Here is a 15492-nt window from a genome sequence, read left to right as displayed (position 1 = left end):
TACAAACCCACTCTGGGTCTGGGCCGCATGACTTGTCCGGGCTGCCTCCACTGCTCCCGCTTCCTGCTGACCTCAGCGCTCCCTTATGCAGACCCCGGGACCCTCTAGCTATTCATCCGGGCTCTCTGAGGGCTAGGAGAACTGGCATGGGGTGGGCTGCCTCATCTTCCTTGCAGACACACTCCGCCTCTGTCACTCGGAGCCCTTCTGGCACGCCACCAGGGCTCTGCCTTCGGAAATCTCTAGACCAGAGGTAGGCACTGATTTCCGGGGTCAGAGGAACCTGCCTGCACTCTCTTCTTCCCCACAGTCGGGGAGGACCTACATCAGACAGTGTTCCCAGAAGTACTCCAAGGCTTCTCTTGCCACAAGCCCCAGGGCTGGTTTCTGGTCTGCAGCTCAGTGAACACGGGCCCAGCCTCAGGCAGGCCACCAGCCTCCGTTGCTGCAGACACTCCAGTAACCAGGGGGTCTCTGACAATCCCCTCGCCAGCTACAGAGGAGGAGCCTCTCACCACAAGCTCCGTCCACCCTAGAAGCGCTGCCTCCCCCACGCTCCCCCAGGCCTCTTCTGGCACCTGCTGGCCCTGCCAGTGGGAAGGTGGGCAGAGCACTGGTGTTTCGTGGGAGGCGGCTCTCTTCCTGAGTCTGCAGACAGGGGCTGGCACCCCCACAGGTAGGCCTCTGAACTCAGAACACGGGGTCCTCAGTGCCTTTTCCCCTCAGCTTTGGTCCCTGGCTGCAATTCTGGGGCACGAGGAGAAAACGCACTCCACATCCTGTTCTAACATCCAATCCATCCTCAGCTCATGCTGTGTGCCTGACCCCGCACTTCCTCAGCTGTGAGCCTGAGCGTTGATACTGGGGGCAGCGTGTGCAGCGGAAAGGGCAGCCCGGGCTTCAAAGCCGGGCTCTGCCTCTTATTAACTGATACATAATAATACCCCCCTCACAGATTTGGTGTGAGGACAAAATGAATTCATGTTTGTAAAGAGCTTAAAACAATGCCTGCACACAGTAAGTGATGTCTAAAAGTTGGCTGTTATTATCATCACATTGAATAAGCCACCTCACCTTTCTGAGCTGCAGTTCCTTGCCTGTAAGAAGAGGCTCTGGCGCTCCACAGGGTGGAATTCTAGGGCTAGTTGAGACAGCTTGTAAAAGCACGGAGTGTACTTCCTGGCACATAGCGAGGGCTCGTAAACACCAGTTCCCTCCCATTACCCTCCACCACCATAGTTTCAGAGGCCACGCCTTGCAGCACCATGGTTTGTCTTAGGTGAGTAGAACCGTCACCCCCAGAAGGTACTGTACTGGGCAGGCCAAATTAAAGGATGGAGCGAATGGAGCAAGTCCCTCTTTGCTTTCCTAGAATCAACAGGACAAAGAGTATTATGGATCCTTAGTTCCTTCGTTTCATGCGGGATGAATCCTGGGCAGGGAAGCACGAGGCTCAAGTTCTGGCTTCAGTGTGGCCTGTGAACCATTGTACAAGATTGGGCAGGAGTCTGAGGCCTCTCCTGGCTACTCTGTGGGTTGAGGGGGTGGGCCAGGTGATGTGCCCCTGGACCTGAGTGCTGCCGGTGACTCCGCACTGGACCCACCCAGGGCTCACTCTCCCTCTCTTTCTCATCCTAGTGCTCTCTCTCATCAATCTGCCACCTGGATTATAGGTTTTTCACTCATGGCCACCGGATTTTGTTATTCTGTGGCACAGCCCAGCAGATTCATTCCTCCCAGACTCACCTCTCTGCTCTGCCTGGAGAATGGCGATGAAGTGACATCTCCATGGAAACAGATGTTGATCCTGCAGTTGCTTAGCAATGCACTGCAGGATGATGTAAGCTGTGCTCTGGTTGCCTGAGGGGCTTGGCGTCCTTTGATGTGTCTGTACCACTGGGGCTGGATGAGTAGGAGGTTTCTTCCCTTGCTTCTACCCTTTTTATGTAAAAGTAAAAAGCAAAAAGAACTAGAAATTTCCCTTCTTTGGGAGGAATGCTATTGTAAAGAGAGCAAAGTGTTGGGAGTCAGAGATAAGACGATGAAGGTGACATGTTCCTCTGGAGGCCCTCAGGCTGCAGGAGCCTTGGAACCTGTGTCCAGAAGGGAAAGCTGCTGGCCAAAGATTGGGAGTCCTCGGTGCTTCCTCACCCCACTAAGAGCTGCTGCAGCTCCTGTCAGCTCGGACAGCCCCGGCTCCCAACAGAGCAGCCCTCACATTTGCAGGGCCCAGGGCAAGAGCACACACCATCTCACAAAATACTTAACATTATAAACCAAGTTAAGAGAGTGTTAGATAAAACTTATTCTAGCCTCTGACTTTGGCAATTGTGATAGGCAGACTAATGGCCCCTCAAAGGTGTCCACGTCCTAGTCCCCAAAACCTGCAAATATGTTACCTTACCTTAAGGTTGCAGACAGAATTAAGATTGCTAATCAACTGACTTTATGATAGGGAGATTATAACATAGATTATCTGTGTGGGCCCAATGTAATCACCAGGGCCCTTAAAAGTGGAAGAGGGAGGCAGAAGAGAAGGTCAGAGTGACGCAAGGTGAGACATAGTTGACTGGCCATTATTGGCTCTGAAGATGGAAGAGGCCACACACCAAGGAATGCTGGCGGCCTCTAGAAACTGGAAAAGGCAAGAAAATGGATTCTCCCCAGGAGGCTTCAGACAGGAACGCAGCCCTGTTGATACTCGGTGAGACTTCTGACCCACTCGCTTTAAGATAATACATTTGTGTCGACTGAAGCCACTGAGGTCGTGGTAACTTGCTACAACAGCAATAGGAAACTAAAACAATGATCATGCCGTGATGGCCTGTGGGGAGGGCCACAGCAGGTCCCGCCGACTGGCGTGGCCCAGAGAGGGGTCGTCTTTCCTGTGTCTGAGGGCAGAACTTGTCCTACCACTGGAGAAAAAAAGAGTCATTTCCTCTTGTCTCCCTCGTTTGTAGCCCTTTCAAAACAAAGCAAAACAAAGAAAAAACCCAAAGATACCAAACAAGCCCAAACCTTCACCATAAAGCCATGATCAGCTCTCCAATTAGCTGGAAGATGCAGGGCATCTTTTGTGCTAGAGAAGATGGTGGGGTCCTAGGTCCCACTGTGCTGGAGTGTCCTTTTGTCTCTGACTCGACCACTACTGGCCCCAACCTTGTTGTGCCTCACGCATTGCACCTGTGAGATTCAGGAAGCACATTAGGCAAGGGTGAACTCTCTTTTCCTTCCCTAATCTTTCTTGCAGTTTAGTAAATTGTCTCGCCTAACTCTGAGGGGTGTGTTCTGAGCTGTGGGGAATTGCAAAGGATTCGGTGGTAAACATTCTTCTCTTTCTGTTCCATCGTCCTATGTCCTGCAGGTCCAGGGCACACCCCACCACCTCCAAGAAGCCCTCCCTGACCTCTGCGGCCCATGCTCATGGCTGGGGTCCTTTCCTGGCCTTGATCTCAGGTCTACTAACAGGCTGTATTCCAGTGCCCAAGCCCCGCCTCCAGCTCCTGTTCCAGTTGCCATCTGGGTCCTCTGGGCCTTGACATCTGGTCCTCTACGACTCACCCTGCCTGGGGTCTGAGTCTTGCTCCTGAAGCCCTGTGTCCCTTGTGTGACCTTCACATGTCTCCTGCTCTCAGGACACCCATTGACCTTCCTGCCAGGACACCCACTCCCCACCTCTGGCCGGCAGCCCTGTCACAACCTCTTGCCTGTGCTGTCCTCTCTGTATATACTGTGACGTCCCCAGAGGGTTGACTTTATCCTCCTGCTGCTCTGGGTCTGTCCCCTCTAACCTCACCTTGCCTAGTGTATGTGCAGCCTTCAGGTGCAGACTCCTTGGAGCTGGGCTGTGCCTTACATCTTTATTCATTCATTCGTTTATTCATCTACTTAGCCACTCATTCATTCAGCAATACGTGCTGACGGCCGACTCAGTGCCAGGCAGCCTGCTGGAGGTTGGGTTCTGTGCTCCAAGCACACACTGGACTCTGGTCCCTGAGGCTCCACATGGTGGAACGACCTTGAAGTAGGGTTTGATGGTGGCCACCTGCAGTGCTGGTTATAACAATTAAATTACTAACACAAAGCAGAATAATAGAGCTTAGATTATATTACATTTCTAATCTTGATAGAATCCTTTGGTATAATAAGCTCCTGAAATAATAAACAAATTAACCCATGAGAGCTACATTTCATTTTTAGTTATTTAATTTAATATGTGCCATGAGTCTTTCAAGAAGCCCTGGTTAAGACTTCTTTACATCAAGGACTTGAATAGGAATTGTCTTTAGTCGGTTATAGTTCAAGAAAAAGGAAAGTTGGGAACGTGGACCACATCACCATCATGAGCAGCCAACATCGGCAGAGCGACCTCAGAAGGGTGAGGGTCTAGGGAGTATTGTAAGTGTGTATCCCAGCGTGACAGTTGGAGCCATCTCACAGCAGACGGTGCTAAGACATTGCTGTTCCTACCCTGTAAGTTCGAACTAGAAATCGGAACGTTAAACATTTTAATAATAAAGTGTAGCACTAATTACATACTTAAAATAAAATTTTATATTTATTACTGTATCCCCAAGGGTATCTATAATGGCAATATTTGGCTTCAGCTCAATATTTACCACTTGGCTCTTCTACATTTGGCCGAGATGAGTTTCCAGTGCATCTCAGAAAGGATCCCATTGAGCCTTTTATTTTCCTTTTCTTGACAGATATTTTATCACAGTTAAAAATAGTGCGTCACACAAAAGCTGAAAATAGGATTCTTCTCTACATTTCCTCATGCTGGTTCTCAGCCTCCTCCTGAGTCATCATCGCTGAGCCAGTTCACTGAGATCCCACAGCAACACAAGCCAAGCAATCCCACCTTTCCTCTGGAGAAACAGTGTCAGCAGGCGCTCGTCCCATTGGTGTTGAACTAGCCCAGATCAGGTGCTGTTAAGCCAGATGGAGTGGCCCCTTCCAGACCCACCTCCTGGTCTTCCTCCAGCAAAGAAGAAGGACCACAGCTTTTGTCCTAATTGAAGGAAGCCTGCAGTCGCTCCTGGGTCTCTATTTAGCCACAGCCCTTTAACGCCCTGAACAGATCCTGAGCCCTCCGCTCCACTCCATGTTCCGGCGTGAAGGGGGAGGTGGAGTTTTACACTGTGATGAAATGGTTCATGTGGTTGCAAAAGGAGGCAGATGAGCAAGCAGCCGCAACAACCTGCAGGGATGGCAACATCTGAAACTGGAAGATCCCAACATCCCCCCAAAATCATGGTGAACGGGCAAGCTGCATTTCCAAGTTAGTCTGGATGTCAAACGTTCGGTGCCACTTGTCTGTAGAGTTCATGGCGCTCTTGTGAGCCAGACCACGCATCCATCTGGGAAGCAGAAAATGTTGTGACAGCCCGTAGAGGCATCCAGCAGAGTCGGGGGACAGGTCCCTGCACTGGCTGGAGTTGTTGCTGAGGCTCACACTGCAGGTAACAACGCCATTGATGATGCTGTCTCCACTCTGGGAACCTCCTAAAGGAGCTCGACCATTTACCCCCTGGCTATCTGGCATTGGCCACACGCGTATCCATGTCTTCAGTCTAATTTCCATCTTGGCACATTTTAGAGAGCACTTTGCTGGATTTGTCTGCCCAGGTTATAGATTACAGATAATTTCTTTCCAGAATTTCAAGACTTTCTTCTTGCCTTAGGATTACATTTTATGTTTTCCATGCAGTTTGCCCTTCTGGGAGAATGTTCTTACGGATGAGTAACTTTGGTTTGCTCAGATGGTCTTCCTTTCAGCCATTTTCCATATTTTAATGATCCTTTATTCTATGTATTTTTTCAAAGTGATATGTTTGATTTGAGGTTTTAGGCTGATGCACAGCTTTTTACTACAAATTCCTGCCCATGCGCCATTGTTTCATCTTTTGAACCGACTGGGTGAAATCTGCCAGTTAGCTGATGTCATCAAGGCAGTTTCTCAAAGTAAGGTCTGTGTAACACCTGTGTCCGCCATCAGCATGCCTCCCAAAAATGCAGGCTGCTGGGCCTCATTGCAAACACTCTGATTGAAAATTTTGGTGTCACAGAGGGAGGCCCTGCAATCTGCATTTTTTACAAGTGCAGCAGGTGACACTTATGCCCTGTAGAGTTTGAGGACCAGCATCCCGGCTGAAGGAGCAGGAAGAGCGACCTTCCCAGATGTCTCCTAAGGCTGCCTCCCCTGCATGTCTCCTCAGCCCACGTTGTGACAAGGAGCCTGGCTTGGGTCCGCTTGCCAGCACTTGTAGCTTTCAGGAAATTTCATACGGTGCAGAAGCTTGATGGCCATTCTGAAGGCAAGCTGCACTGTCATCATTGGACCCCACAGAGATGACTCTGGACACAGTGCCTCGGATGGGTCTGTGTGGGCAGAAGGAGCACTGGGGAGACCGGTGCTTCCCCCAATTTCCCACGTAAAAGCAACAGAAAAAATGATGACATTCGAATTACACACTGAGGTTAACAAAGGAGGCTTCCCGAGGCTGGAAAATTCTGGTCTAGAGGCTCCAGCCTCCCCAAGCCTGGTCTGGCCGCACTGAGGGCTAGGGGCGGGCAGGGTGGGGGGGGTGGGGGGGTGGAACTCTGAGCACACCTGTAGCCCATGGGTTTGGAAGTCCTGCATTAGATGTCTGTTGCTCTCAGCCAGATAAGAAATGGGTGATGGCCTGCAGGAGGAGAGAGGAGGGAATGAAGCAGCAGATGTGGAGGGTGGGAATTTTAGACAACAACTGATTAGACATCGGGAAAATAGAAGAGAAGCCCTCAGAGGGGTGTGGGGTCTGATCCCAGCTGGGAGGTGGGGCCACAAAGAGAAACGACGACAGAGCCCGGCCTTGTTGCTTCAGGAGCTGTTCATTTACTCCCCACCTCTCTCCTCCATGTCCTGGCTGAAACCACATGCTTTTCCCTGGTCGTCTGTTCCAGGGCCTACTCCAAAAGGTCTGAGGCTGCAGAAGCCGGAGGACTGTGATGCTCCAGGTATCAGCGCAGATGGCTCTCCGCCCTCTCCAGCCTCTGTGCTCCTGCTGATGATGGTGAGGGGAGACTTTTGTGTCCCACATTTTACTTCTTAGTCGAGTAAGGCAGACACAGGCTATGCACCTTGTTCTATGACTTGCCAGGGGTTGAGGTAGGGAGTTTATCTCTGGTCTTTTAATCCCGAAATCAATGTTTTGTGTGTGTTTGCAGTCACCCCGGACACCTCCATCTCAGTGCATTGACAGATAATCCACTTTCTCCTCGTGTCAACCTCATGCTGTGGGCAGATCAGCCTTCTCACTGCTTTTGATGGAGGAGGACTCAGGCTCAGAGAGTATGTGGCTGCACCCAAGTCTGCCGGCCAGCAGGTGGCAGAGCAGGAAACTCTGACTCCCTGAGAACCGCAAGTGCCAGAATCTTCTGCTCCTACAAATCACCAGATTCTTTAACCCCCTCTTCGGCTGCACCCCCAAATCCATTTGCCAGTCCTTAACAGCGACAATAGGCTAGGCCAGCTTCCAGACACAAGAGAAAACTTTGGTTTAAATCCAGGTGTGGATTAGGTTTTCTGGAGCCTGAAGTTTAAACAATTTTGGAGAGTGTCTTTAGGAAAAAAATGCAAACATATACTACTTTTGCAAGTTTCACAGAAAACATGGGACTGCGCAACTGGGGGGCCCTGGGTTTATGCTTCCTTAGCTCCCCGATGATCTGCCCGCGCTTAAACATGCCAAGGACTGCCAAGCCATGCAGAACCTCCGTCACTTTTCCCTTCTGCTCGCATCTTGTCTGGCACAGGTGCAAAACTACAGTATCCTTGCATTTGAAAACAGCACTGTCATCCCAAGGCCTTCGAGGCCCTTTCTAAATGTCAAGCTAATTATTAGATGATTAGATAATAGCTGCAGTGTGTGCCATCTGGGTGAGCTGCTGCGGCTGCTACCAAAACACCTCAGGAAAGCCAAGTGACAGGTTTGGAAAGATGGGAAGGACTGAGCGTGACAACAAGCTCCCAGGTCATCTCTGTCAGGTCACCTCAGAGGCCAAGGACAGGGAGGGAGTGTGTGGCAGGAGGAGGCCATGGCAAGTACAAACCTCTTCCCCAGAGAAAGGGATCAGGTTGCAGAAGGAATTTACTGAGACAGCCAAGCTCTTCACATGTGCTATTTCCTGTAATCCCCCAAACAACCTTTTAAAGTCGGGGCTAGGGGCCTGCCTGGTGGCATAGTGGTTACTTTCGCCTTTTCTGCTTTGGCAGCCCAGGGTTCACAGGTTCAGACCCCGGGTGCAGACACACACATCACTCTTCAAGCCATGCTGTGGTGGTGTCCCACATACAAAATGGAGGAAGATTGGCACAGATGTTAGCTCAGCAACAATCTTCCTCACAAAGCCGAATAAAAAAATAAACAAAGTGAAGGCTGTTATTATTACTAATTAACATATGAAACCTAAGGCCACATAATTAGTAAGTGGTGGAACCATTACTTGAGCCCAGAGCTCACTGTGAAGAGTGTCCTGGGATCCACACTCTCACCCCTTTCCTGTTTTTTTCCACACACACATGGGTGGCCTCACCTTGGGTTTATAACTGACTTCCCCAGACCCAGCCCCAGACAAGCCTACAGGCAGGACTTCCCACAGGCAGGGTAGTCTGGAAGGTAGGCCACCAACAAGGTGAGACCTTAGTACTGCTCCTCTGGTCCCCAGAGAGGGGCTGTCCTGGGTTGATGATCTGAGATGTGCTCTGTGGAAACCTAAGACGTCCGTGGAGCTTTCTGGGAAGCGGGGAGGAGGGGGAGGGCATGTGATTGGGAGAGGTGGCTGGAGGGGTAAGGCAGCCCCAAGAACCCCCCACTCCCAAATTCAATCAGAGCACCTCCACCTTCATATGATGGGCTGGGCTTCCTGAAACATTTTGCTTAAACAAAGGGATCTGTACCCACAAAATGTTTGCAGGACCACATGGGTCCTCTCAGCCCTGCACCCGCCACACTGGCTGTTTGGGTGGGAGGACGACTCCAGGGTCTGCAGGGAAAACGGGTCCTGGACCTCTTTGTCAAGGCAATCTGATGAAGTTCATGACCCCTCCTCAGAGCAGAATTATTCAATGCATGAAACAGAATATATCAGAATACAAAGGAAACCAATTACATGGGAATATGGTTATCAAAATATTTTTAAACTCTCAAATTTGTGATAGCATATTGTACGTGCTTCTTCGATAACACACTGAGCAAGATCTGGTGACAGGTCTAACCACCGCCATCATCCCGTAGCTGCGATGAGTCTACGCAGTAATTTAAGATATCTGCTACAAGAGCGCTGTGATATGAAGTATCTGCGATTTCCACTGGTGACAAATCACAGACGCTGCCAAAACCTCCGAGCTCTGTGCCCCCGTTCATAATAGCAGGAAATGCTAAATTTCGCCTGAAGGTTAGTGAAAATAAAGATGTAAAATGTTTTCCCATCCAAGTTCACAGACCCCTTGAACTCTGTCCATGGGCCCCGCGGGCCCTACTGTAAATCCATCTGTGCTGTATGCGTTAGCTGTTTGACTCCTCATCCCTAATTATGGTTCTTGGTGGCATTTTCTTCTGAGGCAGCTGGCACAACGGCATGGCTGGGCCGAGCTCCTTCATGCTCATTCTCTGCTCTAAGTCCTGGTGACCAGAGAGGGGAAACGTTGTTCCACATCTTTTCTCACTGGATCATGACCTAAGTGCCTCTGGCCCGGAGGCTGTCCCTTACTCCATCCCTCACCAGGGACAGCTGCAAAAGGAAGTCTGCAGTGCTCCCTCCTGGGTCTGTGGAACTTTATCCATCGCCCCAAGGCCAGAACGCTCACTCCTGACCCAGTCTGTCCTCATGCGCATGCTGCAAGCTCACTCCCCCTGCCCCTACCCCAGAGAGATCCAGAAGGATCCATCAGGTGGCCTGCTCTGCTCTGTGAAAATAACAGAATGTCTCTGTATCAAAGCATGGGATTAGGCTGCCAGCAGAGCTTCAGGGAGCTATTTTGGGACCAGTGGTTTATTTTCCTTCCCCCCAACAGTTTGTTTTCAGACTCATTCACAGAATGCCACGGAGGCCACGAGAGCCCAGGGGAGGGTGGCGCTTTCTCCCTGAGCTTACAGAGGGGTGGGAGTCGGGGAAGAGGGCTCTGCATATCTCCCCTACTTCTCAGGAAGGAAACTGCCAGTTGTTTGCAATTCCTCAGAAACCCACAGGGCTGCCCAATCCCCTCTCAGGCGGCCTGCCATTTGGTGGGCTCTTGGCTCAGGCTGGAAAATGGAAAACAGGACAGGGCGTGTGTGAATCCAGACAGAGCCAAGAATGTCAGAGCTAGAAGGAACCCCACAGGGCATGCAGCCCACCCTTCTCATTGTCCACATAAGCGTCCCAAAGCCGGGTCCCAGTGGGTCAGGGCAGAGCCAACGCTGGCAGCCTTTATCCCCTCTCTGCTGGCCTGACCCAGTCTGATCCTAGGGCGTATCCCACCCCTGAGGGCTGAGTGAACCCTCTGAGCTGTGTAGCATCTCCTGCCACTGTGTCTCTAAACCCGGGGACCACGGATCTCCCATCTTCAGGCTCTCCCCGCTTCACCCACCCCTGCCCATGTTGGAGTGATGGATCTTCCTACAAAGGTGCTGGAGGTGCTTCCCATCCCTGTCCCAGCAGCACTCAGAGCTGGTGCACCAAAATGGGTCACTCCCAAGGGTGACTTTGCCCTGGGGCTTTATGGGCTTGGGGCATCCTGAAGCGAACCAGCATGGGTTTCTCCTTCCCATGTTTTTCAAGCTTGCACTCATCACACTGACCCTTGCTCCAAATTTCTCTTACACAAGATGCTCTCCCTTCAACCCTCAGCTGTGGGCCACATGCAAATGTCTGGAAGTCTGCTCTCTGCCACTCCTTGAAGACACAGAGGGAACTGCTCATTCTGGCCTCCAGGTACCTTAGAGCAGGTCCCTCCTGGAGGGGGTTCTCTCCTGCCCTCTCCAAGCTCCTCAGACTGTGCACGTTCTCACTGATCTGGGAGTAAATGATGTGAGACTTTTCTCTTAACTCCTCTCAGCCTCTGGGGTGAGGCTAAATCTGATGTCCCAGGTCCAGCTCCCGCCCACGCCCTCCCCAGCGAGGCCTAAAGCCACTGAGGCCTGGGGCCCAAGGCAGATGGTCAGGCACTCAAGTTCTCCAGGCTCAAGGCCACGTGGTGCACCAGGAAAGATTGTTTTGGGTCCCTTCTCTCTCTCTTTAAGGATCTTTTCCCTTTAGGCAGCTCCCACCCCTAACTTCAGGGGCCAGTGTCTTCACACATCTCCTCCCCTGGCCTGTGAGATAGCTCCCATGAAAGCATTTAAAGCTCCTTTGCCTAAAGCAGACGTGACCAGCTCAGCCTGCCTAGAAAGTTTGTGGCCCACCTCCTGCCTTCTCTCTCACTATTCCCTTCCATTCCCTCATGAGTTCCAGCTGTAAGCACCCAGTGATCACACCCCAAATGCATCAGGCTCCCGCAGGCCTTTGGATCTTTCCACATGCTCCTCCTCTGTTTGATGCCTGTCCTTTGCTCCTCTGCCTCAATTGGCCTAACTGTTCCCACACCCAGTTCTCTGCAGAGAACTGCTCTGCAGAGCTCCTTCCATGAGGGCAAGACAGTGCTTTGCTCTTTGAACTCCCAGTGCCTGCCACAAAGCTGGGCTCAAAGCATATGTTCAGAAACTATTTACTGAATGACTTTATTAGGCACCAGCTGTGTACCATGCACTTTGCACTGTCGAAAGCATAATGCTCTTAGTCTTAGGCAACTTTATAAGCCAGGTGAAGACACAAGATATCAACCCTGCCTGGCAGGAGAGGTGCTCACTGAATTGAACACATGAATAGTCAAGATTCAGACAACAAGAGTGCAGTTAATGCAAGTGTGGTTGACATGACCGGTGGCCTCCCTAGTGGGGCATGCCCACTGATGGGTTTCCTCCACCGCAGGACCAAAATGTTGATCATCTGTTTATGTTAATTCATAGCCTTTTACTTTACTATGTTTATATTTTTGAAAGTTTTAAGGTACATAATATATTTGTACAGTAATTTATGCCATATAAGTTAGAAATAAATATGCATTTATTGGAGCATGCTGAAAGAGGTTTTACTAAGAGGAGTATTGGATTAAAACTGGTTTAAACTGCACTGAGTGAGAGCTCTGGTCGAAGGAGGTCTTCCTGGGGGTCCAGCCCCCTCCCTGACCCATGCTCCCCCAGTGAAGCACACAGCCCCCTCAGTGCTCTGACTTCCTCCTCAGAAGACGAGGTCTTCCAGTCTGCACTCCTCAACTAGCCACCTGCTGCTCCAGCCTGCCACCCAGAGCCGTCACCCTCCCAGGCCTGGGCAGCGAGCGGGGACAGTCTCTCTGGGGAAATAGCAATCAGGCTGCCCTGCTCCCTCACAAAGGGCCTCACCTCTGCCTCCAAAGAGAGGTGCTCGGTTGCTGGAACGGGCCTCATCCGAGCCAACCTGGGGGAGCAGTTCTGACGTGGGGAATGCGGATGGAATATGTCTCCGTTCAGCTTTCCCAACAATAACCACTTGGAATTTATGTCCCTGAACATACCGTTCCACGTTTCTGCTCAGATTCCTCCCCCTGCTGCCTAAAAGCCTTTAACTTTACAAACAGCCCTGCCTCGGCATTTGGGAGGTCAGAGCCATCCATCACCACCAGGCCTTTTATTTCAACAGGGATTCTTTCAGTCTCCACTGAGAGCCAGGCCTGGGGACAGGCGCCATCGGTTCCAGAGAAAGCTGACGTGGAAGGGGAGGAGGGCAGAGGCCACTTCTCAGACTCACTTTCAACTTTGTGCCTGGTACGGGGTTGAGCACTTCGTAACATAATTCGTCCTCCCAGCACACGTACAGATAATCACCCCCATCTTCCAAGTGAGGACATTGAGGTGTGGTAAGCTGAATAATGCTGCCCACTCAAAGATGTCCACGTGCTAACCCACAGAGCCCCTGAATGGATTCCTGTACATCACAAAAGGGGCTTTGCCTGTGTGCTCAAGGATTTTGGGATGGGGAGATTATCCTGGATTATCCAGATGGACCCAAGATCATCATTAGGATCTTTATAAGAGCGAAGCAGAAGAACCACAGTCAGAGAAAGAGAGGCAATGACAGAAGCAGAGGTCCAAGAGACGTGGCGCCACCAGCCAAGGAACGCGGGCACCTCTAGAAGCTGGAAAATGCAAGGAAATGGATTCTCCCCCAGAGCCAGAAGGAGCGCAGCCCTGCAGACACCTTGATTTCAGTCTAGCGAAACTGATTTTGGTGCCTTTCCTACAAAACTGTGAGACGATAAATTGATGTTGTTTAAGGCACTAAGTTTGTGGTAACTGGCTTCAGCAGCAGTGAGAAACTAATATACAAGGCTATTGTATATACGGTACATTCATCAGAGCTCAGAGCCCAGAAGCCAAAGGTGCTATTGCTCGGTCAGGTAACAGGGGTGTCCCAGGCCTGCAGCAGTTTCGAGGGACAGATGCTGGAGGCGCTGGAGGGCGGCTCCAGGCTGAGTCGGAGGCGAGGGAGGCGAGAGACACAGAGAAGCTCACAATTGCAGAACAGCCCCAACTGCCTCCCCACAGAGGACCTGCGATGATCTGACAACTCTCTGCTCCCGCAGGAACTAGGACCTAGGCGCTGCCCCTTCAGAGAGCACAGCTGGCCAAGGCTTTTGCTGACAAGCGGGCTGGACCGGGGTGCCAGCAGAGCTTCTCCCCTCCTTCAAGTGGTGTAGCCGTGAGGCAGAGTGACACTGTCAGAATAGACAAAGCTCAGCTCTGCCATGACCACCCATGGGACCCCGGATAAGTCACTGATCATTCCTGTCCTCACTTTCCCCATCTGAAGGATAGGATGACAATACCTCCCTCACTGGGCTGCTTGGAAGGATCGAAAGCATGTGGGTCTGAGGGGAGCTGTCTCAGCTGGTACGCAGTGCCGTGCCCACCAGACCTCCCCTTCGTCAGGGCTGGAGCCCATCCTGGCCGGGAGGTGCCTCTCCTGTACTGGTGGCCAAATGACTTTAAAGCCACCCTTGGGTCCAAGTCACGTGTTCTTAGCTCCAGTTATGTGCTCCAGCCACCACACCTGGTAAATATGCCTCTGTGGGGCTTCCCTCCAGTTCTGAGCTTTCATTCTCTCATAACAGAGGGAAGTGGCCTCTGGAGCTCTTCTCTGTGGGGGGACATCTGCGGCCTGGACCCTCTCAGCCCTCTAAGAAGAACCATTGCTCCTGTGACTGTTTCCCTTTGCCTGAACTGGGGGAGGTCGGGCACTGGTCTCCCTCCTCGCTCTTCCTCCCGGCCGCTGTCTGGGAGCTCTGGGAACCTGGGGGCACAGGGACAGAACAGCACGGGGAGAGGGCCAGCCGCGGCAGCCTCTTCCCCGACTTGTTTTGAAATGTTCGTTCGGTGACACATCTACTCACGTCGCTATATTTATCTGTGGGAGAGGCAGGATATTTTTGAACGGATGTAATTTCTGGCTCTTTCTCTCCAAGAAAAAAAAATTCTCATTCCTATTCATTTCTTTCTGTCTCTGCTTCTGCCTCTCACACACTTCTTCTGTATAAACACATACACATACGCATACACACAGATGCAGACACACAAACACACACATACACACATGCACAAAGGCAGACACGTGGTTCAGCAACTACTATTCCAAGACTCTCTGGGGTTGACTCAGGCCTATGTAGCATGATGGATAGACAGACAGAAAGGTGGCTAGACAGAGGGAATAGAGAGAGAAACATTGAGGAGATTGTGGGTTTGGTCATTTGCTTTTTCCTTCTAACTTCACTGAACACTCGCTTTGTATGAGGGAAATCGGATGAGGGCAGGAGAGAAGACCCGAGAAGCACCTGTCAGGGGCTTGGGGCTGAGGACTTCAGGACAGAAGGAGCAGTTTGCTTTCTGGCTTCGATGAAGTTGCTGAGCAGACACACCGAGCTTGCAGCTGACCCCAACCTGAGTGCTATGGGGAGAGAAATCCGAAGCAAGATTCAGGGGGGCAGAGCAAGCATGAGAAACCAATAAGAGCAAGTGCTGCAAGGATGAACAGTTTCAGTTCTGCATTTAAACTAAAATAACCACAGCCTGCAAATGTCTCCAGGAAGTCAATCAAGGAGGTAGGGGATTGGGCAACCTGACTCCGGGCCTCTGCAGCCACTGCGGACAGATTCGGGGTGTCATCTCCAGACAGCGAGGTCACAAAGATGTTCTACGTTTCTTCTGGGAGTTTTATAATATCAGGTTTTACATTTAGGTCTCTGATCCATTTTGAGGTAATTTTTGTATAGGGTGGGAGGTCTGGCTTCAGCTTTGCTCTCTCTTTCTTTTTTTTTTGGCATATGATTATTCAATTGTTTCAGCATCATTTATTAAAAAAGCACATCTTTTCTCCATTGAATTGCCTTTGTACTTT

Source organism: Equus caballus, chromosome 15 (genome assembly GCF_041296265.1).
Source record: "Equus caballus isolate H_3958 breed thoroughbred chromosome 15, TB-T2T, whole genome shotgun sequence".
Lineage (NCBI taxonomy): Eukaryota > Metazoa > Chordata > Mammalia > Perissodactyla > Equidae > Equus > Equus caballus.
The sequence above is the reverse complement of the archived record's forward strand: the minus strand, read 5'-3'. Positions refer to the sequence as shown.